Genomic DNA, 21,525 nt, shown 5'->3' with positions numbered 1-21,525 from the left:
AGACTACACCAGCAGTCGTTATGCTCCTATAGTTTCTGGTAATAGACTACACCAGCAGTTGTTATGCTCCTATAGTTTCTGGTAATAGGCTACACCAGCAGTCGTTATGCTCCTATAGTTTCTGGTAATAGACTACAGTCGTTATGCTCCTATAGTTTCTGGTAATAGGCTACACCAGCAGTCGTTATGCTCCTATAGTTTCTGGTAATAGACTACACCAGCAGTCGTTATGCTCCTATAGTTTCTGGTAATAGACTACAGTCGTTATGCTCCTATAGTTTCTGGTAATAGACTACACCAGCAGTCGTTATGCTCCTATAGTTTCTGGTAATAGGCTACACCAGCAGTCGTTATGCTCCTATAGTTTCTGGTAATAGACTACACCAGCAGTCGTTATGCTCCTATAGTTTCTGGTAATAGACTACACCAGCAGTCGTTATGCTCCTATAGTTTCTGGTAATAGGCTACACCAGCAGTCGTTATGCTCCTATAGTTTCTGGTAATAGGCTACACCAGCAGTCGTTATGCTCCTATAGTTTCTGGTAATAGACTACACCAGCAGTCGTTATGCTCCTATAGTTTCTGGTAATAGACTACACCAGCAGTCGTTATGCTCCTATATTTTCTGGTAATAGACTACACCAGCAGTCGTTATGCTCCTATAGTTTCTGGTAATAGACTACACCAGCAGTCGTTATGCTCCTATAGTTTCTGGTAATAGGCTACACCAGCAGTCGTTATGCTCCTATAGTTTCTGGTAATAGGCTACACCAGCAGTCGTTATGCTCCTATAGTTTCTGGTAATAGACTACAGTCGTTATGCTCCTATAGTTTCTGGTAATAGACTACACCAGCAGTCGTTATGCTCCTATAGTTTCTGGTAATAGACTACACCAGCAGTCGTTATGCTCCTATAGTTTCTGGTAATAGACTACACCAGCAGTCGTTATGCTCCTATAGTTTCTGGTAATAGACTACACCAGCAGTCGTTATGCTCCTATAGTTTCTGGTAATAGACTACACCAGCAGTCGTTATGCTCCTATAGTTTCTGGTAATAGACTACACCAGCAGTCGTTATGCTCCTATAGTTTCTGGTAATAGACTACACCAGCAGTCGTTATGCTCCTATAGTTTCTGGTAATAGTCTACACCAGCAGTCGTTATGCTCCTATAGTTTCTGGTAATAGACTACACCAGCAGTTGTTATGCTCCTATAGTTTCTGGTAATAGGCTACACCAGCAGTCATTATGCTCCTATAGTTTCTGGTAATAGACTACACCAGCAGTCGTTATGCTCCTATAGTTTCTGGTAATAGGCCACACCAGCAGTTGTTATGCTCCTATAGTTTCTGGTAATAGGCTACACCAGCAGTCGTTATGCTCCTATAGTTTCTGGTAATAGACTACAGTCGTTATGCTCCTATAGTTTCTGGTAATAGACTACACCAGCAGTCGTTATGCTCCTATAGTTTCTGGTAATAGACTACACCTGCAGTCGTTATGCTCCTATAGTTTCTGGTAATAGACTACAGTCGTTATGCTCCTATAGTTTCTGGTAATAGGCTACACCAGCAGTCGTTATGCTCCTATAGTTTCTGGTAATAGGCTACACCAGCAGTCGTTATGCTCCTATAGTTTCTGGTAATAGGCTACACCAGCAGTTGTTATGCTCCTATAGTTTCTGGTAATAGACTACAGTCGTTATGCTCCTATAGTTTCTGGTAATAGGCTACACCAGCAGTCGTTATGCTCCTATAGTTTCTGGTAATAGGCTACACCAGCAGTTGTTATGCTCCTATAGTTTCTGGTAATAGACTACACCAGCAGTCGTTATGCTCCTATAGTTTCTGGTAATAGACTACACCAGCAGTCGTTATGCTCCTATAGTTTCTGGTAATAGACTACACCAGCAGTTGTTATGCTCCTATAGTTTCTGGTAATAGACTACACCAGCAGTCGTTATGCTCCTATAGTTTCTGGTAATAGACTACACCAGCAGTCGTTATGCTCCTATAGTTTCTGGTAATAGACTACACCAGCAGTCGTTATGCTCCTATAGTTTCTGGTAATAGACTACACCAGCAGTTGTTATGCTCCTATAGTTTCTGGTAATAGACTACACCAGCAGTTGTTATGCTCCTATAGTTTCTGGTAATAGGCTACACCAGCAGTCGTTATGCTCCTATAGTTTCTGGTAATAGACTACAGTCGTTATGCTCCCTATAGTTTCTGGTAATAGGCTACACCAGCAGTCGTTATGCTCCTATAGTTTCTGGTAATAGACTACAGTCGTTATGCTCCTATAGTTTCTGGTAATAGGCTACACCAGCAGTCGTTATGCTCCTATAGTTTCTGGTAATAGACTACACCAGCAGTCGTTATGCTCCTATAGTTTCTGGTAATAGACTACACCAGCAGTCGTTATGCTCCTATAGTTTCTGGTAATAGGCTACACCAGCAGTCGTTATGCTCCTATAGTTTCTGGTAATAGGCTACACCAGCAGTCGTTATGCTCCTATAGTTTCTGGTAATAGGCTACACCAGCAGTTGTTATGCTCCTATAGTTTCTGGTAATAGGCTACACCAGCAGTCGTTATGCTCCTATAGTTTCTGGTAATAGGCTACACCAGCAGTCGTTATGCTCCTATAGTTTCTGGTAATAGGCTACACCAGCAGTCGTTATGCTCCTATAGTTTCTGGTAATAGACTACACCAGCAGTCGTTATGCTCCTATAGTTTCTGGTAATAGACTACACCAGCAGTTGTTATGCTCCTATAGTTTCTGGTAATAGACTACACCAGCAGTCGTTATGCTCCTATAGTTTCTGGTAATAGACTACAGTCGTTATGCTCCTATAGTTTCTGGTAATAGACTACACCAGCAGTCGTTATGCTCCTATAGTTTCTGGTAATAGACTACACCAGCAGTTGTTATGCTCCTATAGTTTCTGGTAATAGACTACACCAGCAGTCGTTATGCTCCTATAGTTTCTGGTAATAGACTACAGTCGTTATGCTCCTATAGTTTCTGGTAATAGACTACACCAGCAGTCGTTATGCTCCTATAGTTTCTGGTAATAGACTACACCAGCAGTTGTTATGCTCCTATAGTTTCTGGTAATAGACTACACCAGCAGTCGTTATGCTCCTATAGTTTCTGGTAATAGACTACAGTCGTTATGCTCCTATAGTTTCTGGTAATAGACTACACCAGCAGTTGTTATGCTCCTATAGTTTCTGGTAATAGACTACACCAGCAGTCGTTATGCTCCTATAGTTTCTGGTAATAGACTACACCAGCAGTCGTTATGCTCCTATAGTTTCTGGTAATAGACTACACCAGCAGTCGTTATGCTCCTATAGTTTCTGGTAATCGGCTACACCAGCAGTCGTTATGCTCCTATAGTTTCTGGTAATAGACTACACCAGCAGTCGTTATGCTCCTATAGTTTCTGGTAATAGACTACACCAGCAGTTGTTATGCTCCTATAGTTTCTGGTAATAGGCTACACCAGCAGTCGTTATGCTCCTATAGTTTCTGGTAATAGACTACAGTCGTTATGCTCCTATAGTTTCTGGTAATAGGCTACACCAGCAGTCGTTATGCTCCTATAGTTTCTGGTAATAGACTACACCAGCAGTCGTTATGCTCCTATAGTTTCTGGTAATAGACTACAGTCGTTATGCTCCTATAGTTTCTGGTAATAGGCTACACCAGCAGTCGTTATGCTCCTATAGTTTCTGGTAATAGACTACACCAGCAGTCGTTATGCTCCTATAGTTTCTGGTAATAGGCTACACCAGCAGTTGTTATGCTCCTATAGTTTCTGGTAATAGACTACACCAGCAGTCGTTATGCTCCTATAGTTTCTGGTAATAGACTACACCAGCAGTTGTTATGCTCCTATAGTTTCTGGTAATAGACTACACCAGCAGTCGTTATGCTCCTATAGTTTCCGGTAATAGACTACACCAGCAGTCGTTATGCTCCTATAGTTTCTGGTAATAGACTACACCAGCAGTCGTTATGCTCCTATAGTTTCTGGTAATAGACTACACCAGCAGTTGTTATGCTCCTATAGTTTCTGGTAATAGACTACACCAGCAGTTGTTATGCTCCTATAGTTTCTGGTAATAGGCTACACCAGCAGTCGTTATGCTCCTATAGTTTCTGGTAATAGACTACAGTCGTTATGCTCCTATAGTTTCTGGTAATAGGCTACACCAGCAGTCGTTATGCTCCTATAGTTTCTGGTAATAGACTACAGTCGTTATGCTCCTATAGTTTCTGGTAATAGGCTACACCAGCAGTCGTTATGCTCCTATAGTTTCTGGTAATAGACTACACCAGCAGTCGTTATGCTCCTATAGTTTCTGGTAATAGACTACACCAGCAGTCGTTATGCTCCTATAGTTTCTGGTAATAGGCTACACCAGCAGTCGTTATGCTCCTATAGTTTCTGGTAATAGGCTACACCAGCAGTCGTTATGCTCCTATAGTTTCTGGTAATAGGCTACACCAGCAGTTGTTATGCTCCTATAGTTTCTGGTAATAGGCTACACCAGCAGTCGTTATGCTCCTATAGTTTCTGGTAATAGGCTACACCAGCAGTCGTTATGCTCCTATAGTTTCTGGTAATAGGCTACACCAGCAGTCGTTATGCTCCTATAGTTTCTGGTAATAGACTACACCAGCAGTCGTTATGCTCCTATAGTTTCTGGTAATAGACTACACCAGCAGTTGTTATGCTCCTATAGTTTCTGGTAATAGACTACACCAGCAGTCGTTATGCTCCTATAGTTTCTGGTAATAGACTACAGTCGTTATGCTCCTATAGTTTCTGGTAATAGACTACACCAGCAGTCGTTATGCTCCTATAGTTTCTGGTAATAGACTACACCAGCAGTTGTTATGCTCCTATAGTTTCTGGTAATAGACTACACCAGCAGTCGTTATGCTCCTATAGTTTCTGGTAATAGACTACAGTCGTTATGCTCCTATAGTTTCTGGTAATAGACTACACCAGCAGTCGTTATGCTCCTATAGTTTCTGGTAATAGACTACACCAGCAGTTGTTATGCTCCTATAGTTTCTGGTAATAGACTACACCAGCAGTCGTTATGCTCCTATAGTTTCTGGTAATAGACTACAGTCGTTATGCTCCTATAGTTTCTGGTAATAGACTACACCAGCAGTTGTTATGCTCCCTATAGTTTCTGGTAATAGACTACACCAGCAGTCGTTATGCTCCTATAGTTTCTGGTAATAGACTACACCAGCAGTCGTTATGCTCCTATAGTTTCTGGTAATAGACTACACCAGCAGTCGTTATGCTCCTATAGTTTCTGGTAATCGGCTACACCAGCAGTCGTTATGCTCCTATAGTTTCTGGTAATAGACTACACCAGCAGTCGTTATGCTCCTATAGTTTCTGGTAATAGACTACACCAGCAGTTGTTATGCTCCTATAGTTTCTGGTAATAGGCTACACCAGCAGTCGTTATGCTCCTATAGTTTCTGGTAATAGACTACAGTCGTTATGCTCCTATAGTTTCTGGTAATAGGCTACACCAGCAGTCGTTATGCTCCTATAGTTTCTGGTAATAGACTACACCAGCAGTCGTTATGCTCCTATAGTTTCTGGTAATAGACTACAGTCGTTATGCTCCTATAGTTTCTGGTAATAGACTACACCAGCAGTCGTTATGCTCCTATAGTTTCTGGTAATAGGCTACACCAGCAGTCGTTATGCTCCTATAGTTTCTGGTAATAGACTACACCAGCAGTCGTTATGCTCCTATAGTTTCTGGTAATAGACTACACCAGCAGTCGTTATGCTCCTATAGTTTCTGGTAATAGGCTACACCAGCAGTCGTTATGCTCCTATAGTTTCTGGTAATAGGCTACACCAGCAGTCGTTATGCTCCTATAGTTTCTGGTAATAGACTACACCAGCAGTCGTTATGCTCCTATAGTTTCTGGTAATAGACTACACCAGCAGTCGTTATGCTCCTATATTTTCTGGTAATAGACTACACCAGCAGTCGTTATGCTCCTATAGTTTCTGGTAATAGACTACACCAGCAGTCGTTATGCTCCTATAGTTTCTGGTAATAGGCTACACCAGCAGTCGTTATGCTCCTATAGTTTCTGGTAATAGGCTACACCAGCAGTCGTTATGCTCCTATAGTTTCTGGTAATAGACTACAGTCGTTATGCTCCTATAGTTTCTGGTAATAGACTACACCAGCAGTCGTTATGCTCCTATAGTTTCTGGTAATAGACTACACCAGCAGTCGTTATGCTCCTATAGTTTCTGGTAATAGACTACACCAGCAGTCGTTATGCTCCTATAGTTTCTGGTAATAGACTACACCAGCAGTCGTTATGCTCCTATAGTTTCTGGTAATAGACTACACCAGCAGTCGTTATGCTCCTATAGTTTCTGGTAATAGACTACACCAGCAGTCGTTATGCTCCTATAGTTTCTGGTAATAGACTACACCAGCAGTCGTTATGCTCCTATAGTTTCTGGTAATAGACTACACCAGCAGTCGTTATGCTCCTATAGTTTCTGGTAATAGTCTACACCAGCAGTCGTTATGCTCCTATAGTTTCTGGTAATAGACTACACCAGCAGTTGTTATGCTCCTATAGTTTCTGGTAATAGGCTACACCAGCAGTCATTATGCTCCTATAGTTTCTGGTAATAGACTACACCAGCAGTCGTTATGCTCCTATAGTTTCTGGTAATAGGCTACACCAGCAGTTGTTATGCTCCTATAGTTTCTGGTAATAGGCTACACCAGCAGTCGTTATGCTCCTATAGTTTCTGGTAATAGACTACAGTCGTTATGCTCCTATAGTTTCTGGTAATAGACTACACCAGCAGTCGTTATGCTCCTATAGTTTCTGGTAATAGACTACACCTGCAGTCGTTATGCTCCTATAGTTTCTGGTAATAGACTACAGTCGTTATGCTCCTATAGTTTCTGGTAATAGGCTACACCAGCAGTCGTTATGCTCCTATAGTTTCTGGTAATAGGCTACACCAGCAGTCGTTATGCTCCTATAGTTTCTGGTAATAGACTACACCAGCAGTCGTTATGCTCCTATAGTTTCTGGTAATAGACTACACCAGCAGTCGTTATGCTCCTATAGTTTCTGGTAATAGACTACACCAGCAGTCGTTATGCTCCTATAGTTTCTGGTAATAGAGTACACCAGCAGTCGTTATGCTCCTATAGTTTCTGGTAATAGACTACACCAGCAGTCGTTATGCTCCTATAGTTTCTGGTAATAGGCTACACCAGCAGTCGTTATGCTCCTATATTTTCTGGTAATAGACTACACCAGCAGTCGTTATGCTCCTATAGTTTCTGGTAATAGGCTACACCAGCAGTCGTTATGCTCCTATAGTTTCTGGTAATAGTCTACACCAGCAGTCGTTATGCTCCTATAGTTTCTGGTAATAGACTACACCAGCAGTCGTTATGCTCCTATAGTTTCTGGTAATAGACTACAGTCGTTATGCTCCTATAGTTTCTGGTAATAGGCTACACCAGCAGTCGTTATGCTCTATAGTTTCTGGTAATAGGCTACACCAGCAGTCGTTATGCTCCTATAGTTTCTGGTAATAGACTACACCAGCAGTCGTTATGCTCCTATAGTTTCTGGAAATAGACTACACCAGCAGTCGTTATGCTCCTATAGTTTCTGGTAATAGGCTACACCAGCAGTCGTTATGCTCCTATAGTTTCTGGTAATAGGCTACACCAGCAGTCGTTATGCTCCTATAGTTTCTGGTAATAGACTACACCAGCAGTCGTTATGCTCCTATAGTTTCTGGTAATAGACTACAGTCGTTATGCTCCCTATAGTTTCTGGTAATAGGCTACACCAGCAGTCGTTATGCTCCTATAGTTTCTGGTAATAGGCTACACCAGCAGTCGTTATGCTCCTATAGTTTCTGGTAATAGACTACACCAGCAGTCGTTATGCTCCTATAGTTTCTGGTAATAGACTACACCAGCAGTCGTTATGCTCCTATAGTTTCTGGTAATAGACTACACCAGCAGTCGTTATGCTCCTATAGTTTCTGGTATTAGGCTACACCAGCAGTCAGCAACCTTTTCCATTTGGTGCCAATTTCTGATCATTTCTACTGATCTGGTGCTAGTTATGATTTTCATATTCACATTTTACTGGAACAGTTTCATTTAATTTATAATAGTATTAATAATTATAATTGTCTTTATCTCAACATCATTCTCTGTGGTTAATCTACATTCTATTTAAATGAAAATTATAAATATACATTTTTATTTCCATTGCTAAGTTTAAAATGACCTACATAAAGCCCAAAAATTTAAACACGCCAACTCATTAGTGGTGGTGTGTTAAGACAATCAGAAATACTATCAGACATCCCCAAATGTAACTTTGACTATAATTACTGTTCCCTGAAGGAGGGAAACGAGGTACAACACCTGTTTGGCCCCACCCCTACCTGGGTCGGTGAAGAGCGGTATTAAATTTAAGGAAGAAATCCGAGCCTCGCGCTCATCACCTGTAGAAGGCGGGGCTTCCAGCGAGGCGTGGATTTAATAGTATGTTGTACCTAGTTTCCCTCCTTCAGGGAACAGTAGTTATAGTCATAACGTGTGGATTTAATAGTATGTTGTACCTAGTTTCCCTCCTTCAGGGAACAGTAGTTATAGTCATAACGTTACGCTTGTCAAATGATGAACTTTGCTGTCGGACAGTTTTTTGTATTCAGATCTCTGAAATGCTCTCTAATTACATAACATTTAGTGTCTCCTTATGGTACGCTGGGAAAATAGTTTTCATGGGCACAGAAATCCTAAATCATTTCAGAGTTTGCTAAATCCAATGGTTCTAACCAAGAGTCATCTTTACTTTATTGACAACACCCAAATGGATACTGTCATTAACGCAGTTCTTCAATAATTACACATAATTCTTAATACTGTAGCTGTTTAGTTAGTCACATGTTCAACTATCATCAGCTGATCCAGGAAATCATTTTCTGAATGACAGTCACATGACAAACATCACGACATGCAACAACAACCAAAGTGCTTCTTCATTCATTACTCTGGTAAAGACAGTTATGCCGTCTCCACGTTGGATCCAACATCCCTAAGAAATTGATGTTTATAATGTGTTATTGTCTGCCTGATTTACAGTAGCGTCTCGTTAGTCTGTTTGCACACAGAGATACTTAGCTCATAATGTGTAGAGAACTGTTCCTTGATGGATAGGCTACTGTACAACACACAGAGCTATTTTCCTTTATTCATGACATTTAGAATGACAACACATTACAGAATAGCCTAGTGGGATTATTCACAAAATTATCTGGTGATCAGGTTATGAAATGTCATGAAAGACATTTTAGTTTCCATGTTTCACCTGAAGTATGAAATTATTTATAGTCCTAGGTCTATGTTGTTAGGTGAAGTTATGGGTCCTGCAGTATGTCTATGTTATTGTTTGTTGAAGTTATGGGCCAATTTGTTAACTTCTTCGGGCTAGGGGGCAGTGTTCGGAAGTTCGGAGAGTCTGGCATGCCCAAAGGAAACTGACTGTTACTCAGACCCAGAAGCTAGGATATGCATATAATTGGTTGTATTTGATAGAAAAAACTTTGCTTGATTTACAGTTTTATTGTTTATTTACATATTAGGGTACCTGAGGATTGATTAGAAACGTTGTTTGACTTGTTTGGATGAAGTTTATTGGTAACTTTTTGGATTATTTTGTCTGCATGTTGAACGGTGGATTACTGAACAAAACGCGCCAACCAAACTGAGTTTTTGGGATATAAAGAGGGACTTTATCAAACAAAACAACCATTTATTGTGTAGCTGGGACCCTTGGGATTGCAAACAGAGGAAGATCTTCAAAGGTAAGTGATTTATTTTATCGCTATTTTTGATTTTTGTGACGGCTGTGCTGGTTTGAGAAATATTTCTATGCAGCAAGTATGCGGGGCGCTATCAAATCAAATCAAATGTATTTATATAGCCCTTCGTACATCAGCTGAAATCTTAAAGTGCTGTACAGAAACCCAGCCTAAAACCCCAAACAGCAAGCAATGCATGTGAAAGAAGCACGGTGGCTAGGAAAACTCCCTAGAAAGGCCAAAAACCTAGGAAGAAACCTAGAGAGGAACCAGGCTATGAGGGGTGGCCAGTCCTCTTCTGGCTGTGCCGGGTGGATATTATAACAGAACATGGTCAAGATGTTAAAATGTTCATAAATGACCAGCATGGTCAAATAATAATAATCATAGTAGTTGTCGAGGGTGCAACAAGCACGTCCGGTGAACAGGTCAGGGTTCCGTAGCCGCAGGCAGAACAGTTGAAACTGGAGCAGCAGCATGGCCAGGTGGACTGGGGACAGCAAGGAGTCATCATGCCAGGTAGTCCTGAGGCATGGTCCTGGGGCACAGGTCCTCCGAGAGAAAGAAAGAAAGAGAGAAAGAGAGAATTAGAGAGAGCATATTTAAATTCACACAGGACACCAGATAAGACAAGAGAATACTCCAGATGTAACAGACTGACCCTAGCCCCCGACACATAAACTACTGCAGCATAAATACTGGAGGCTGATACAGGAGGGATCAGAAGACACTGTGGCCCCATCCGATGACACCCCCGGACAGGGCCAAACAGGCAGGATATAACCCCACCCACTTTGCCAAAGCACAGCCCCCACACCACTAGAGGGATGTCTACAACCACCAACTTACCGTCCGAAGACAAGGCCGAGTAAAGCCCACAAAGATCTCCGCCATGGCACAACCCAAGGGGGGGGCGCCAACCCAGACAGGAAGACCACGTCAGTGACTCAACCCACTCAAGTGACGCACCCCTCCCATGGACGGCATGGAAGAACACCAGTAAGTCAGTGACTCAGCCCCTGTAATAGGGTTAGAGGCAGAGAATCCCAGTGGAAAGAGGGGAACCGGCAAGGCAGAGACAGCAAGGGCGGTTCGTTGCTCCAGCCTTTCCGTTCACCTTCACACTCCTGGGCCAGACTATACTTAATCATAGGACCTACTGAAGAGATAAGTCTTCAGTAAAGACTTAAAGGTTGAGACTGAGTCTGCGTCTCTCACATGGGTAGGCAGACCATTCCATAAAAATGGAGCTCTATAGGAGAAAGCCCTGCCTCCAGCTGTTTGCTTAGAAATTCTAGGGACAATTAGGATGCCTGCGTCTTGTGACCGTAGCGTACGTGTAGGTATGTACGGCAGGACCAAATCGGAAAGATAGGTAGGAGGAAGCCCATGTAATGCTTTTGTAGGTTAGCTTTGTCCTCAGATAATAAAATGCTATGCTTTCACCGTAAAGCCTATTGTAAATCGGACAATGCGGTTCGATTACCAAGATTCTAAACTAAAGAATCATGTATGACACTTGTATTTTCATGAATGTTTAATATTACGATTTTTGTATTTTGAATTTCACGCTCTGCAATTTACCGGATGTTGTCTAAGTGGAACGCTAGCAGAACACTGATCCGTAAGAAGTTAAACACTTAGTGTACAAACCCTCATTGTCAGGCTGATGGCAAAGCTAAACTTGCCAAAGAGCATTTTACTGGTTGAAGTGTTTAAGTATAAATCAGTTGGTTTATATCACAAAGTTAAGTTGGAGATTCAAACGATCCTTACAGTTATAATCTAATAGTAGTGTGAAATGCACTCATAATCAACCTAGAAATGGAGGCTATTTTTGCAGTCAGCCTATGAGAACTCCCCTGAGATTTCCCCCATGGTGGTGAATTAGTGAATAGACACAGAGCTTAATGTGAGTTTCCTTGAGTAGCACTCCTGATCTTGTGCTGTAATATTCAGAATACATCGTGAAAAACTAAAATGTTTGCTCACCATTTTTTTCTCCTGGCAGATATACTACATCCATAACTAGGGGTTTCCTCATTACCAGATATACTACGTCCATAACTAGTGGTTTCCTCATGACCAAATATACTACATCCATAACTAGCGGTTTCCTCATTACCAGATATACTACATCCATAACTAGTGGTTTCCTCATTACCAGATATACTACATGCATAACTAGTGGTTTCCTCGTTACCAAATATACTACATCCATAACTAGTAGTTTCCTCGTTACCAAATATACTACATCCATAACTAGTAGTTTCCTCATTACCAGATATACTACATCCATAACTAGTGGTTTCATCATTACCAGATATACTACATCCATAACTAGTGGTTTCCTCATTACCAAATATACTACATCCATAACTAGTGGCTTCCTAATTACCAGATATACTACATCCATAACTAGTGGTTTCCTCATTACCAGATATTCTACATCCATAACTTGCTGTTTCCTCATTAGAAGGGAGGAGTTTCTGCAATCAAATTGTGTGTGCTTTGCCCTCGTGCCGCAATTTTAGCAAACACAGAAAGGGGCCTGTATTGGAGACCAAAAGTCGTCTGGCACACTGCTTAGGATTTCAACAACTTTAATAATTGATTTCTAGCCTACAATCATCAGTTTTACTACTAATGTGAAAACAAGACTAAATATGACTATTCTTGCTCATTTTAAGAAATTAAATAATTGTAACATTCATTACAGACGTCAGTTGTCCAACATCATGGCTCCGCTGTTGGCATCACCTTTTACAGTGGATTACCGCTGTTGTGGGCCTTTATATCATCTGTCTGACTTTGTTGTTCACACAGGAGAGATATGGGACTATCGTGGATCCTCTGGGGAGCCTCAACAACCTCATGATGCTGAAGAGGCAGAGAAGAGTCTCTCCACATTAGAACACCTCAATAAACACCTGCAGAGATCCACAAGGAAGAAAACTCACTGCTGCTCTGACTGTGGGAAGAGATTCACCTCATCAGGCATTAAAATTCATCAGAGAACACACACAGGAGAGAAACCTTATAGCTGTGGTGAATGTGGGAAGAGTTTTGGTCGATCTAGCCATCTGACTCAACACAAGAGAATACACACAGGAGAGAAACCTTATAGCTGTGGTCAATGTGGAACAGGTTTTGCTACATCTAAAGCTCTGACTCTACACCAGAGAACACACACAGGAGAGAAACCTTATAGCTGTGGTCAATGTGGGAAGAGGTTTACTGCATCTAGCACTCTGACTCAACACCAGAGAATACACACAGGAGAGAAATCTTATAGCTGTGATCAATGTGGGAAGAGTTTTGGTCGATCTGGAGCGCTGATAGTGCACCAGAGAATACACACAGGAGAAAAATCTTATAGCTGTGGTCAATGTGGGAAGAATTTTGCTGCATCTAAAACTCTGACACTACACCAGAGAACACACACAGGAGAGAAATCTTATAGCTGTGATCAATGTGGGAAGAGTTTTACTACATCTTGGTATCTGACTATACACCTACGAACACACACAGGAGAGAAACCTTATAGCTGTAATCAATGTGGGAAGAGTTTTACTACATCTGGCTCTCTGACTTCACACCAGAGAATACACACAGGAGAGAAACCTTATATCTGTGGTCAATGTGGGAAGAGTTTTGTTTCATCTAGCGGTCTGACAGTACACAAGAGAACACACACAGGAGAGAAATCTTATAGCTGTGACCAGAGATAATCTGATAAAAGACTTCTGATCAAATATCAGAAAATACATACATGAAGGAGTTGTTTCATGATATCAATGAATTAATGTCACAATGTAGAATGTTTTACCATTGTAGTAGGAGTATTTTAATGATGTCACAATGTAGAACCCTAAACGTTTGTCCCCTGTTCTATTGATTTCAACATGATATGGATATTAGCCTCAGGGGGAAAATCCAGGCTCTGAAATGGAAGAGTTACTATTTATGTGATTTAACAAAAAGTGATTAACAAAAAAAGAGTTGTGTTACACTTACCATGTTGCTGACCCACTGGAATCAAAATGCAACAGGCTGTTTTCTACAAATTGTCCTCTAACCAGGGATGTACACATTATTCCCAGATTCCGTGTGGTTTTTGAGCTGTTAGTTTTAACAGGACGTGCAACCTCATCTCCCTCCTCTCACACAATTGATTTCAGCATGATATCGATGAGTGATGACAAATAAGTGTTGTGTTCCTTTGTTTAGCGACCCCTACATTTAAATGTATCACTCCAAAATGTAGTTGACTGTCTTCTGCAGGTTGTCCTCTAATCAGCGAGGTAAAATATATCTCCATTTCCATGTGTTTTTTAGTTGTGTTAGTTTCAACAGCACGTACAACCTGATTTCCCGCCTAATCGATATCATTGATTTAATGCTACTTGTCAAAACAACAGTGTTTTTGATTGTTGTGTCCATGACGAGGACAATTTGGTTTGTAACTGTCTCAAGGTTGGGTAGTCAAAAAGTTTTGCGTTTAGCCAGTGAGTTGCCATGGATCTTTTTTTGACTGCACGTTTTTCCTTATTGGAGATGATTTTTGTTTGGGCTCGTTCCAAGGGGACGAGAGTTCTAGAAGCTAGTGAGTTTTAGGAAGACGAGAGTTCTAGAAGCTAGTGAGTTTTAGGAAGACGAGAGTTCTAGAAGCTAGTGGGGAAAAAATACGGGTATTTTTTCTTGTTTTTAATTGTTGACAGCCAGTAGACACCATGTTTATATTGGTGAAGGTGAAGCATTGTAGTTGATTATAATGAGAAATGGAAGTTGTTTTCTGTTGGTGGTAAGCATTCTATTAAGGTGTTAGTCTTTGGTTTTTCCATTTATGTTTTGAGGTTTGGATTTTTGCACGTCTAGCTCGTTAGCACGTCTAGCTCGTTAGCACGTCTAGCCTCTTACATCTAGACGTTCCGCTAGCGGAACACCTGCTCCAATATCCAATGATGGGCGTGGCGCGAAATACAAAGTCCTCGAAAATCCGAAAACTTCCATTTTTCAAACATATGACTATTTTACAGCATTTTAAAGACAAGACTCTCCTTTATCTAACTACACTGTCAGATTTCAAAAAGGCTTTACAACGAAAGCAAAACATTAGATTATGTCAGGAGATTACCCAGCCAGAAATAATCAGACACCCACTTTTCAAGCTAGCATATAATGTCACAAAAACCAAAACCACAGCTAAATGCAGCACTAACCTTTGATGATCTTCATCAGATGACACTCCTAGGACATTATGTTATACAATACATGCATGTTTTGTTCAATCAAGTTCATATTTATATCAAAAACCATCTTTTTACATTAGCATGTGACGTTCAGAACTAGCATTCCCACCGAACACTTCCGGTGAATTTACTAAATTACTCACGATAAACGTTCACAAAAACATAACAATTATTTTAAGAATTATAGATACAGAACTCCCTTTATGCAATCGCGGTGTCCGACTTTAAAATAGCTTTTCGGTGAAAGCACATTTTGCAATATTCTGAGTAGATAGCCCGGCCATCATGGCTAGCTATTTTGACAGCCACCAAGTTTGGTACTAACCAAACTCAGATTTACTATAAGAAAAATTGGATTACTTTTGCTGTTCTTCGTCAGAATGCACTCCCGGGACTTCTACTTCAATAACAAATGTTGGTTTGGTTCCAAATAATCCATAGTTATATCCAAATAACGGCGTTTTGTTTGTGCGTTCAAGACACTATCCGAAGAGTAAAGAAGGGTGACGAAGGGCGTGTTTCGTGACAAAAAATTTCAAAATATTCCATTACCGTACTTCAAAGCATGTCAAACACTGTTTAAAATAAATTTTTATGCAATTTTTCTCGTAAAAAGCGATAATATTCCGACTGGGAAACCCTGTTTTCGTTCAAAGATGAAAAAATAAAAACATGGTGTCGGCTCGTGCACGCGCCCCAGTCTCATTGTTCTCAGAGCGACCACTATCCAAATGCGCTACTGTTTTTCAGCCATGGCCTGCAAAGTTCAAAGTTCTGGCGCCTTCTGAGAGCCTATGGGAGCGTTAGAAAATGTCACGTTACAGCAGAGATCCCCTGTTTTGGATAGAGATGATCAAGAAGGCCAAGAAATAGTCAGAGGGGGCGCTTCCTGTACAGAATCTTCTCAGGTTTTGGCCTGCCAAATGAGTTCTGTTATACTCACAGACACCATTCAAACAGTTTTAGAAACTTTGGAGTGTTTTCTATCCAAAGCTAATAATTATATGCATATTCTAGTTTCTGGGCAGGAGTAATAATCAGATTAAATCGGGTACGTTTTTTATCCGGCCGTGAAAATACTGCCCCCTATCCATAACAAGCTAGCTCGTTAGCACGTAGGACGCACTGATTGGTGTCACCTCGTTAGTCAGTATGTGTTACACCTGAGCTGGCTTGTCCATCTCGTTAGTGGGAAGGTGTTTCACCTGAGCTGGTCCAGGTTCTATTTAAGAGTGTCTGGCCCAGTGCTCCAGTTGTCTTGATACATGTGGAGAGTCAACACCTTTAGTTGCTCCATCTTTTTGGTTTACTTCCTGTCTTTAAGTTTGGTGTGGGTTTTTCTTTTGTTTTCCTCTTCTTGGGCAGATTTAGTGGGTCTCATGGTGGGTGTCTTTTAGGTCCCAGTTGTTGTTACTAGTCAACTTTCAGTGGACACTGAGAGCAAAACTGCAACATTATGTTATAATACTTTTATTGCATCAAATGGTTGTTTTATGCAACAGAATAGAGGGTTCTTAGAACTATTGTGTCTGTGTTCTACTGAGGATGGGCCTCTGGGAGAAAACACTGACAGGAGATTTGCAATGTCTTTTGGGTGATAAAACCTAAAGAGACCGCATTCCAGAACATGAGTTAATGTTTCTGTTCTATATGGTACCAGGGAGAGATGACCTCAGGGCCAGACCCTGGTCTCTACACAAAGAGTACTGTTTTTACAGCAGATACTGTCTGCTGAGAATTATAAGTATCTTTCATACAAATCTTAACCTTGTGATCCGTTCTATACATCTATTGTTCGTCATGTAGGTTGAAAGGGGTGTATCTTGGCTGTAAAAGACCTTTGTACTTTTGTCTCGGGGCTCTCAATGAATCATCTGGGGGTGATTCATCTCTCAACGAATCATCTGGGGTTGATTCATCTCTCAACGAATCATCTGGGGGTGATTGTTCGACCAGCCATCATTATCATAGGGCACCCAATTGATTGACTTTATGTGTGTTGTATTGACCTGCTCCCTTATAAGTGAATAAAGATTTACTTTAAGAATAACTCTGACTTGTGTGATAAGTTTGTCTCAATTAATATTAAAGAAATTCACCACATTTGGCGATGGGGATGTGAATCTTGACTTGGTGACCGCTCCTGGTGACCTGGGTAAATGGTGCACCAGAGATCCCTCTAGCTTGGGATCTCAGGGAGACCCCCACTGCGGGAACAGAACAAATGGACCCACCTTTAATCTGAGAGGCAGCGAGCCGAGTGGATACCACATCTCGAACGTAGTTTAAAAAAAGAGGTGAGTGAAACACGCAAAGTGTCGTTTTTAGAAAAGCCTCGTAGGATCTGAGTGTGTATTCCTGTGTGGAGGTGTAAACAGGGCCCAGTCAGTAGGCTCTGAGTGTGTATTCCTGTGTGGAGGTGTTAACAGGGCCCAGTCAGTAGGCTCTGAGTGTGTATTCCTGTGTGGAGGTGTAAACAGGGCCCAGTCAGGAGGCTCTGAGTGTGTATTCCTGTGTGGAGGTGTAAACAGGGCCCAGTCAGTAGGCTCTGAGTGTGTATTCCTGTGTGGAGGTGTTAACAGGGCCCAGTCAGTAGGCTCTGAGTGTGTATTCCTGTGTGGAGGTGTAAACAGGGCCCAGTCAGGAGGCTCTGAGTGTGTATTCCTGTGTGGAGGTGTAAACAGGGCCCAGTCAGGAGGCTCTGAGGCTGAGTCAGCTATCTGTGTGAACTGGATGAAAACTAGAATCTGTGTTTACTAGTTAAGACCATTTATGATATAGTATAAGATAGTAAGGTGCACCTAAAATTGTTTTATATCTGGACCCCATTTTAGAATTATTGAAAGATGTAAATGTATGAGTTACATTATCCTAGGAACTAACCATGAGATAGAAATGTGAAAATATTCCTGCAGGTTAAAATATTGTTGAAAAACAACTAATTGATTAGGTATGTTTGAGAATAGCATTGTGTGACTGTGATATGAGAGTTGTGTGAATGTGGTTGAAATATGGTCATTGTCTGGGAAACTAAAGTTTATTTTTGGTTCTGCTGGGAGTATTTTTGGAGAGATGCTTCGTAGCTATGGAGAGTCCCTGAAAAAGCAAATGGAATGGTTGTCGTGACTACCTGAGAATTTCTTACGTTTTATATGGATTCTGTGAATATATTAAAATATGATGAATTGTATGTGTGTATAATATATATATGCCCTGGTAACTTCACCCCAACTTCTCTTATCCCCAGAACACATTAACTAAAGAACATAAGTGTTTTTCTGAAATTTTGGGGAAATTTAAGGGAAAATAAAAAATCCAGTCGTAGCAGAGCCCCAAGTCCCATGGGGACGTCCTCTAGGGCCTGGATGTTCTCCCCATCAAAGGCCAGCGGGATTTCACTCTCATGGTGAAATGGATTTCCACCGATGTGCAGTAAAGGAGTGAAGAGCGGTGAAATCTGTGTCAACAAAAGTAAGAAAAGACTAATACACAAACAATTAACAAAGAACATAACAAATGTTCAGCTGTAGTTTTATATAAGCATGCACACCTATGTTTATGAAGAAACAGATGATTGGTGCATAGGCATACCTTGTCACGGACATAAAGGCCACTCGGGTCCTCATTGAAGAGGTAGGGCAAGAGCAGAATCGCTGCTGTGGTCTCCAGTCCTAGTAAAGTAAAGCAATGATCTTACTACACTTGCTAATTTTATTACAAAATACATTAGAGAAAGGGAAGGAATAAGAGCAAATCCCTCTTCTGTATTGTCCTTCAGGGACTGTCAAAATAGCAGGATGATGTCCTCACCCCTGCCTCGCCTCTCTACCTCTGATAGTCCTTGAATTCTCTTTTTGTCTATATCCATTCCATGGACTTGATTCATTTCTGAGAAGATCTGAAAAGATCATTTGCACACATTTGTACGCAAATAGATTTCAGTTTGTATTGACTGCTATGTAGGTTAAATGTGCACTTCAAATGCAGCTGTCCTACAATATATCTGTACCTTCTTCTTGATCCCAATTGCATTGTGTCCATGTTCTGTCCTATAAGAGTTTCAAAGGAAGAGAAAATGTGTCAAAGAATAGTCTTACAAGCATTAATATATATATATATATATATATATATATATGAAATAAATATTGAAAGATAAATGGCATCAACATACAATGTAATGTAAAATAGAAGAACATATTGGAGAAAGCACTAGCCAATACAGTACTGCCATACAGTAACAGTACTGTCATACAGCCCTAATATCACATTTCAAGATATCTTTGTACACAAATTGTTCAATATTTTATCAGGCTGACTTGAAAGATTATACGCAACATTTTGCTGCGTGGCAATACTGTGTTTGGATTCTGAAGAGCATTTATACAAAAGAGGTAGTCTAGACACTGTATTAATACCATTATGCATTGGAATCCCATCTACAGCTACCATCTAAGATATTAATTTCCCTCCACAAGGGGGCGAACATGTAACGTTTCCAAAATGGGATAGTATTGTACATGTAACGTCTCCAAAATGGGATAGTATTGTACATGTAACGTTTCCAAAATGGGATAGTATTGTACAAGTAACGTTTCCAAAATGGGATAGTATTGTCCATGTAACGTCTCCAAAATGGGATAGTATTGTACATGTAACGTTTCCAAAATGGGATAGTATTGTACATGTAACGTTTCCAAGATGGGATAGTATTGTACATGTAATGTTTCCAAAATGGGATAGTATTGTACATGTAACGTTTCCAAGATGGGATAGTATTGTACATGTAATGTTTCCAAAATGGGATAGTATTGTACATGTAACGTTTCCAAAATGGGATAGTATTGTCCATGTAACGTTCTGCCCCCTTGTGAGTTAATAGTATTGCATGCTGTAGCAGGTTATATAAAGAGGAAGACCTCCATTGACGATTCAGTTCGTTGTAACATCTCGTCTGGACAGGTCACCGTCCTTAGTTAGTTAGTTAGTTACACGAAGCTAACGTTAGCTAGTTCATTATCACAAAAATGAGAACTGCTCTAGATTGGAAACTTACGTTAATGAGTGTAAAGCCATGTTGTCTTTATGGAAACGATATACAATATATGGGAAAGAATATAGTTGAGGAAATAATCCAAACCTAGTTGTGCCTAGTTAGGACATAACGTTAGCTAGCTAGCTAACGGTACTGTACTGTAGCTCATACAACGCCGACGGTCAAACCCGGCTTTCTAATATTTACGTTCATTAACTATCGTAACGTTATGGAAGATATTCACAGAAAACTATCATTGTCTTCGTTATTCATTATTAGTATGTTATATTATTATAATAAATTATTTCGAGACATATTCAGAGCCAAACATCAACCCAACTTAACCTTTTTAACTGTTGTCGCATCCAAACTTGTCACCATCGTTTTCAGTTGTAATTGCGAAGTTCCCGGAAGAAGTCCAGCAACAACGGAGGTTCCTCGATGAACCCACCTTCTAACAAGTTCTTTGAAGAACCTTTTGGGGCTGTTTTTCATTGACCAAGAACCCTACGGTTCTTAGGGGGATCTGAGAACGACTCCAGTTGAACCCTTCATTTTTAGAGTGTAGTCGGCTCTATTTACTCTCAGATTCAAACATGATGATTAGTATCAACGATCAAGTCAGCTGCTGCTGCTCCAATACAGTATGAGGTGAGACGGTGAACTGATGTTGAACCGGGCAGTCAGCTGCTGCTGCTCCAATACAGTATGAGGTGAGACGGTGAACTGATGTTGAATCATAATGATTAAGTTAATTAAAATGAATTTGTGAAACGGTTAAAAAATAGTATTTGTCATATTAAATATATTACTGTATTGTTATCAGATAGAAACATCATGGAATATTGTACATCATATTAAATATATTACTGTATTGTTATCATATAGAAACATCATGGAATATTGTACATCATATTAAATATATTACTCTATTGTTATCATATAGAAACATCATGGAATATTGTACATCATATTAAATATATTACTCTATTGTTATCATATAGAAACATCATGGAATATTGTACATCATATTAGCATCAACATACATTATTGTTTCATTCAATTTCACATAATAAGGATATTTAATATTTTCAAGTTCAGAAGTCAGAACCCATCACCTGCTATGTAAAAGAGACAGAAGAATGCACAATGGTCAATGCTATCTGGGATCCTTGGGACATCCCTACCCTAAACCCTAACCTTAACCCCTACCTTAACCATTTTAAATGTCAACTTCAACGGGCGATGGACGTCCCAAGGATGTATCTCTACCTGAAAATACATGATCTAAGTGATTGATAGTTGGTATTC

The sequence above is a fragment of the Salmo salar genome, unplaced genomic scaffold, assembly GCF_905237065.1.
Source record: "Salmo salar unplaced genomic scaffold, Ssal_v3.1, whole genome shotgun sequence".
NCBI lineage: Eukaryota > Metazoa > Chordata > Actinopteri > Salmoniformes > Salmonidae > Salmo > Salmo salar.
Note: the sequence above shows the minus strand (reverse complement) of the source record.